The following is a 7,298-nucleotide window of genomic DNA, read 5'->3' on the forward strand; positions in this document are numbered from 1 at the left end:
TCTTTATACCACTGGACATTTCAATCCTGATCCCATGCATTCCAAAATCGGTATGCTACTTAAGCCTCAGAGAACTTGCTATGCCCTTTGGGGGATCATTAGCCTCAGAACCTTGTATCTTAATGTCAAGCAGATTGCAGCAAATCAACATGGCAAACTCCTTCTACAGAGTGTACGTCATTGCTCTGACTCAAGCTATTTGTGAATCATGTTGGTAGTGTAGTCTGGCAGGGAGGATATGGATATTAGAAAACTGAAATATTTATTATCTGGTTCTTTACAGAAGAGGTTTGTCAGCCTTTCGTGAAGTCAATCAAACTGAAAAAGCATGGCATGAACTCTGTGTGTGTTCGGATTATGACAACAAAATACTGCAAGTTGGGTAGCTTATAAACAACAAATTTATTTCTCATCATTCTTCAGGCTGGGAAATCCAAGATCAAGACCCTGGCAGATTCAGCATCTTCTGAGGGTCTAGTTATTCATAGCTGGAGCCTTCTCTTATAGCTGTGTCCTCACACGGTGAGAAGGAACAAGGAATCTCCTTCTATTGGGCTTCTTTTATAAGGATATTCATTCCATGCAGGCCCCTCATGACCTAATCACCTCCAAAAGTCTCCGCCTTCTAATACCAGCACCTTGAACTTCAGGATTTCAACAACTTCAGGATTTTGGCAGGGACACAAACATTCAGACCATAGCAGACTGACATCTGTCACTTGGTGATTATAACTCAGTTACTTGACTGACTTGATTAGTTGTTGTGACCTGTTGACTGATGACTATAACCCAGTGACTATGACTTGGTGGCTGATAACTATATCTTTGTGAATAGAGACTTTGTGGTGGTAACTGTTAACTGTGGCTTAGTGACTAACCTGGTGACTAGTGACTGTGACTTGGCATTTGGTGACTGAACTGGTGACCAATGACTGTGGCTTGGTGTGGCACTGGTGAATGTGAACTAGTAATAAGTGACTGTGGCTTGGATACCCAAAGGCTTACCTCAGAAACATCAAGAAACTGAGCTTAAGATAGCAAGATTAATCTCAATCGTTTCAACTGTTAAAATATTGCCCTGCTTGATGAGGCTTACAGTAAAAAAACTGTTAAAGGACTCAGCCAGGTGTGTCTAGTTATGGGAAATGGAGAAACTGGCATTCAGTCACTTACATAGAGAAATATTCTTAAAAATGGAATTTAATGTTTTATAAAATAGTTTCTATGTAGAAAAAGCCCAATATTTCTGTTTTTTTTTCCTTTCCCTGCTTAATTGTAGTTAATGCACCACTCCATGCCCATTGAGATTTTGGGCATGAGATTTTGACTGCAGCTCTTATTTTCTTTGATTCATATTGTTTCTCTCTTGTGATATTTCTCTAAGGACGGATATATCCTTAACTCAGGATTGTGTTTTCATAGACATTAATCTCCCGTAAAGTTTCATTAAAAGTTTTAGGATTGGGTTTCTAATGACATTAGTCAAGCAGACCATAGCAAGAAACATATGAATTCTCTTAGATTTGGTAATTTTTCATTATATTAATCATAAAGCCCATATGTTCTCTTCTGTGCATGGATAGAGAGAAGGAGTGTAATAGATTGCTATAATACATGGCAAAGGAGAAAAAAGTTTAGCCCAGCGGAAATAATGGTGTTACAATTGCCAAATTTCTTACATATGGAGGTCAAAGGTATCTCTCTCTCTCTCTCGCTTTACAAGAATACTGTATATAATCCCTAAATAATTTGAAAGGGTGGTCAGTAGTTATTTTGAACATATGTCATGGTTCTTGGGATATAGTGCATTGGTCTTTGAATTCTGTTTTCAATAATATTAGACTCCATTTTCTATTAAAAAAAAGTTGCTAAGAGGAGGGTGCTTTCAGCCCCAAGAAGTAGATCAGTTGAGGATTTTTTGCCTATAGAGGTTGCCATCAAATTAAAGAATTGGCTTTCTTATTAGGGACGGAAGAGTAAGTATAATGTGAAAAGAAACTTCTTTCCTATCCTGGTTCATTACTATTTGCTGAGGATATAAAGGGGAGAATGTCCAAATGCTAACCCTCAGGAAACTTCCGGCTTAATGAGTTCAAAGGTAATACGTGACAGGAAACAGCCAGATGTAAAACAGTAGCTGCCCAAATCTGAAATGTGTAGTTTTCAATGGCTTAGGAGAAAAGGACTTCAAAGATTTTCACAGATCCCCTGAAGAATAAGTGCCAAGAATATAGCATAGATATTTTTATTGTTTAATTTTAAATTTTTGAGTACATTTGTGGGTACATTGTAGGTGTATATATTTATGGGGTACATAGGATGTTTTAATACAAGCATACAATGCATAATAATCACATCATAGAAAATGGGGTATCCATACCCTCAAGCATTTATTCTTTGTGTTACAAACAATCCAATCATACTCTTTTAGTTATTTGAAAATGTACAATTAAATTATTATTGAGTACAGTCACTCTCTTGTGCTATCAACTAGTAGGTCTTATTCGTTCTTTCTAACTTGTTTTGTATCCATTAGCCATTCCCACTTTAGAATAGTTATTAAAAACAGCAAACTTTAGATTACATCATAAAGAATCAGAAAGTAGTGACCTTCATAATATACCAGATGGCTTATCACATATCCATAGTGTCTACTTGTAGCACACTATATAAGAGATGGAAAGGGTTTTGATGATCAAATAAGTGTTGAAAATTCTGATGTATAGGACAGGTTAAAGAACATTCTATTATTTGGAATGGAAAATAGAAGTATAAGGAAATCCAAAGCCTGTGAATCAAAAATTTTGGCTGAATATGTTTTAAGGATACAAATAATTAAAAAGGATTGATAGCCAAAATAATCACATCTTGACCAAAAAGTGACATTTGTACATGGATCCTTCCTTCTACTCATTGAAAGTGTCCACTTAGTCCTCTTAATTGTGAAATCTAAGGAGAATAGCCAAGGGGATTAACACACCTAATATAGTAAAAGGAGTGAAAGAGTTGTATATAATAGATGTGGTTAATTATTCTCCTTTTTAGCTTATATTTCCTATGTATCATCAAGGTAATAAATTGTCATTATAAAATATTTCAAATATTAGTGATATATGGGCTTTCAAAGTTACAGCCCCCTTCAGTGGTCTGAAATATTTGTGTTCCCTCAACATTCGTATGTTGAACTCAACCCTTAGAGTGATGGCTTTGGGAGGTGAGGCCTTTGGAAGATGATTAGTGCTCTTATAAAAGAAGTCTAAGAAAGCTACCTCGCCCCTCTAACCTCTCTCTAACCTTGTGAGGATTCAGTTAGAAAACACTATCTGTGAACTAGAAAGCAGGCCCTTACTAGATGCCAAATCTGCTGGTGCTTTATCTTGGACTTCCCAGTCTCCAGAACTATGAGAAATACATTTTTGTTGTTTACAAGCCACTCAATTTATGGTAGTTTGTTATAGCAGCCTGAATGTACTAAAATATCCTACAACATAAAGAAAAGTACTGTTAAGTACTTGATATACATTAATCCAGACATTTTTCTATGGGTAGACTAAATAAAACATTTAATACTTCCCTTTTCATAATAGTCTATTGTTGAGTTTCAGACTATTATGAAATACTTCCCTTTTCATAATAGTCTATTGTTGGATGTTATTCTATAGCCCCAAAGCAAATCAACTAATAGATTTAAAAAATGGTAGAAAGGAGAAATACACTTTTACTAGGATACTGTCTTAGGTTTTTTTTTATGTACAGTGTCTCGTTTATTCCTCACAGCAGCCGTACTAGATGGGAGTTTCGTTCTTAGTTTAAAAAATCAGGACTCTGGTTTGGAGAGCTGAAGTCACTTGCACAAGGGTTATAGAGTTTGAGTTGTAGAGCTGGAACGTGAGTCTAGGTCCTTCTAACACTGAAGTTTGTGCATATTTCGCAGAGATTGGGTAATATTTAACTGTTTCAATATAAATAATCATTTGTGTTCTAACACATCAGGTCTACATTTATCTGAGTTTTTAATTTTTTTGATGTTTGCTATACACACACTTCCATATGTGCATGATTTCCGAGCTTAGATAAACCACATCACTCTTTTTTTTTCTGGGCCTCAAATTCTCATCTTTAAGATGAAGGAATAAGCCCTAAACTGCTTTCCAGTCTGCTAGTCTGTGATGGAAGGACTCTCAGGCAGTCCTTGTGACAAAACATCAGTAGAGGAGTTGAACTGTTTTCCTTAAAATGGCTTTGGGCTATGAGCAATATTACACCATCATATCCTGACTTCTATACAGCCTGGAACTGATTGCTTGCATTAATGAGATAGCTCACTGGACATCTGAGCCAGCACACTTGTATTAGCTATACCATATTGACCTTATTTATTTTCCTAATTAATTGACTAAACTAAATAGAATGTTGGACACTAAACAATACCCTTTAAAATTCTAACCCTTCTCCCCAAGTATCAAACATCTTCCAATAATATGAGTCATTTAGTGCCTCAGAAGAATGGACATCTTCTGTGACAATGGTTTCATCTACAGATATAATTCAACTAGGAGGGGAGGGAAGGCTAAGAGCATCTTTATGCATGTTGGTCCCCTGTCTAGTTTTAGTGAGCTGCATCTAGGTACCATTTAATGAGGACTTTTTAAAAAGAGTAATATCATTTAAAAATTGATGACAGAGAAACAAGGAGATGGGGATTCCTCAATCTAGGCTTTCTGTTTCTAGAAAATGTAAGGCAAACTAATAATATGCAAGTCAAAGGCAGTATGATACTATCTTAACTCTTTCGTTAAAAATCTAGAAATCTAATTAAACATAAAAGGGTTAATTTTAATTAAAGAATGTTAAATTGCTTCGAAGCAATAAGAGTAATAACATTCAGTTAATCACATAACTGAATAAGACTTTATACTTTCTTTTAGATACAGCCAGTTTGTTCTGGGGTAACAAAAGAAGCTTTTATTTCAATTCAATGTGTAGTTTTTATGAGAGGACCTCATGATATTCTAGTCCCTCCACTTATTGGACTGTCTTAATGGACAGTACTGAAAATGAATGATTGAGCTTTATTGCAGTAGATTTCTCTAAAATCTCAACTCATCCATTATCTTATCTATTATAGATAAGAAGTTGAGTGCTAATGCTATATTTTTTTCTAAATTTCTTATTCATGAAGTCTGAAATTTGGAATGCAACTAACAAGTAACTCTTCCATCTTTCCTTTGTTGTGTTCCAGGTTGGAAACAAGAGAGGCGTATTACTTCCAATTTTGCAGGTAAATAATACTAACAAGAATTGTTCTTATAAACACCAAGTTGAAATTAAATATTAATTCTCAAGTGTTTTCTAAGAGCTGCTAGTATAGTAAATGCAAAACCAGATATATGCCTAACAAGGAAGCCCAGTATTAAAGACTATAGCTGGAATGCATGTCTCTATCTTGTGTAATGCCAGATGATCCTCACCTCGGTTGTCTATGATTGATTTTTAAGTTCATATTTCTCTCCTACTTTTCAAAGCAAGTTAATGATGACCTGATATGAATGGAAATAGCTATGGTATATGTATATGTGTGACAAAGGAGGGTATAGCTTTTGGTGAGCACTAGTGTTTTAACACCAACTACATTGGGGACATCTCTATGTCATGTATTACTTAAAATAATCCTCCTGGATAGGTTTCATAGTCTGAAATTTATGGATGAAAACCATGAGGCCACTAAGTCCATATGTGGTAGATACAGAATTAGAGTGCAGTTTTGTATTATCTGTCTTCAAAGCTCTTCTTCTTAAGGTTTTGGCTCTCTGTCCTTCTGTCTATGCATATTTACTTTGCAAACAGAAGCATGGCTTTAATATCATGTATTTAGCTAAGTTAAAGCTGCAGGCTTGCACAAAGCTTGTGCCTGATCTCATCTTGCATTTTTCTTATTTGTACAAAAATATATTGTCTTCTCTAGGGACAACTGTCTCCTTTATCTACCTATTTCCAGTGAAATATAGATTATTTTGTATAATCAAGCTATTTACATGAGTTGCTACTAAAAATGAAATACCACACTGTCTATTTTAAGATTAATGCCTTCAATTATTTGGTAAAAGTTGTGTGTATATGAGAGAGAGAGAGAGAGTGTGTGTGTGTGTGTGTGTGTGTGTGTGTATTTGCAAGATTTTCAGACCAAAGAGTAGCTGCCATGCAGTTTTCAGGATATGTTTTACAATATTAACAAAGAAAAAGAACTAAGGTAGATAACAGTTTGAAAGTGGAATGGTTTTTCTATGCCTGGCTTCACTTAGCATAATGTCCTCCAGATTCATCCATGCTGTTGCAAATGACAAGGTTTTTGTTCTTTTTTAAAGCCGAATAATATTCCAATGTGTACCTATATACCACATGTTCTTTTTTTTTTTTTTTTTTTTTAATTATACTTTAAGTTCTAGGGTACATGTGCATAACGTGCAGGTTTGTTACATATGTATACATGTGCCATGTTGGTGTGCTGCACCCATCAACTCGTCAGCACCCATCAATTATTCATCATTTATATCAGGTTTAACTCCCCAATGCAATCCCTCCCCCCCCTCCCCATGATAGGCCCCATTGTGTGATGTTCCCCTTCCCGAGTCCAAGTGATCTCATTGTTCAGTTCCCACCTATGAGTGAGAACATGCGGTGTTTGGTTTTCTCTTCTTGTGATAGTTTGCTAAGAATGATGGTTTCCAGCTGCATCCATGTCCCTACAAAGGACGCAAACTCATCCTTTTTTATGGCTGCATAGTATTCCATGGTGTATATCTGCCACATTTTCTTAATCCAGTCTGTCACTGATGGACATTTGGGTTGATTCCAAGTCTTTGCTATCGTGAATAGTGCCGCAATAAACATACGTGTGCATGTGTCTTTGTAGTAGAATAATTTATAATCCTTTGGGTGTATACCCAGTAATGGGATGGCTGGGTCATATGGTACATCTAGTTCTAGATCCTTGAGGAATTGCCATACTGTTTTCCATAATGGTTGAACTAGTTTACAATCCCACCAACAGTGTAAAAGTGTTCCTATTTCTCCACATCCTCTCCAACACCTGTTGTTTCCTGATTTTTTAATGATTGCCATTCTAACTGGTGTGAGATGGTATCTCATTGTGGTTTTGATTTGCATTTCTCTGATGGCCAGTGATGATGAGCATTTTTTCATGTGTCTGTTGGCTGTATGAATGTCTTCTTTTGAGAAATGTCTGTTCATATCCTTTCCCCACTTTTGGATGGGGTTGTTTGTTTTTTTCTTGTATA

This window comes from Piliocolobus tephrosceles, chromosome 15 (assembly GCF_002776525.5).
Source record: "Piliocolobus tephrosceles isolate RC106 chromosome 15, ASM277652v3, whole genome shotgun sequence".
NCBI classification, from domain to species: Eukaryota; Metazoa; Chordata; class Mammalia; order Primates; family Cercopithecidae; genus Piliocolobus; species Piliocolobus tephrosceles.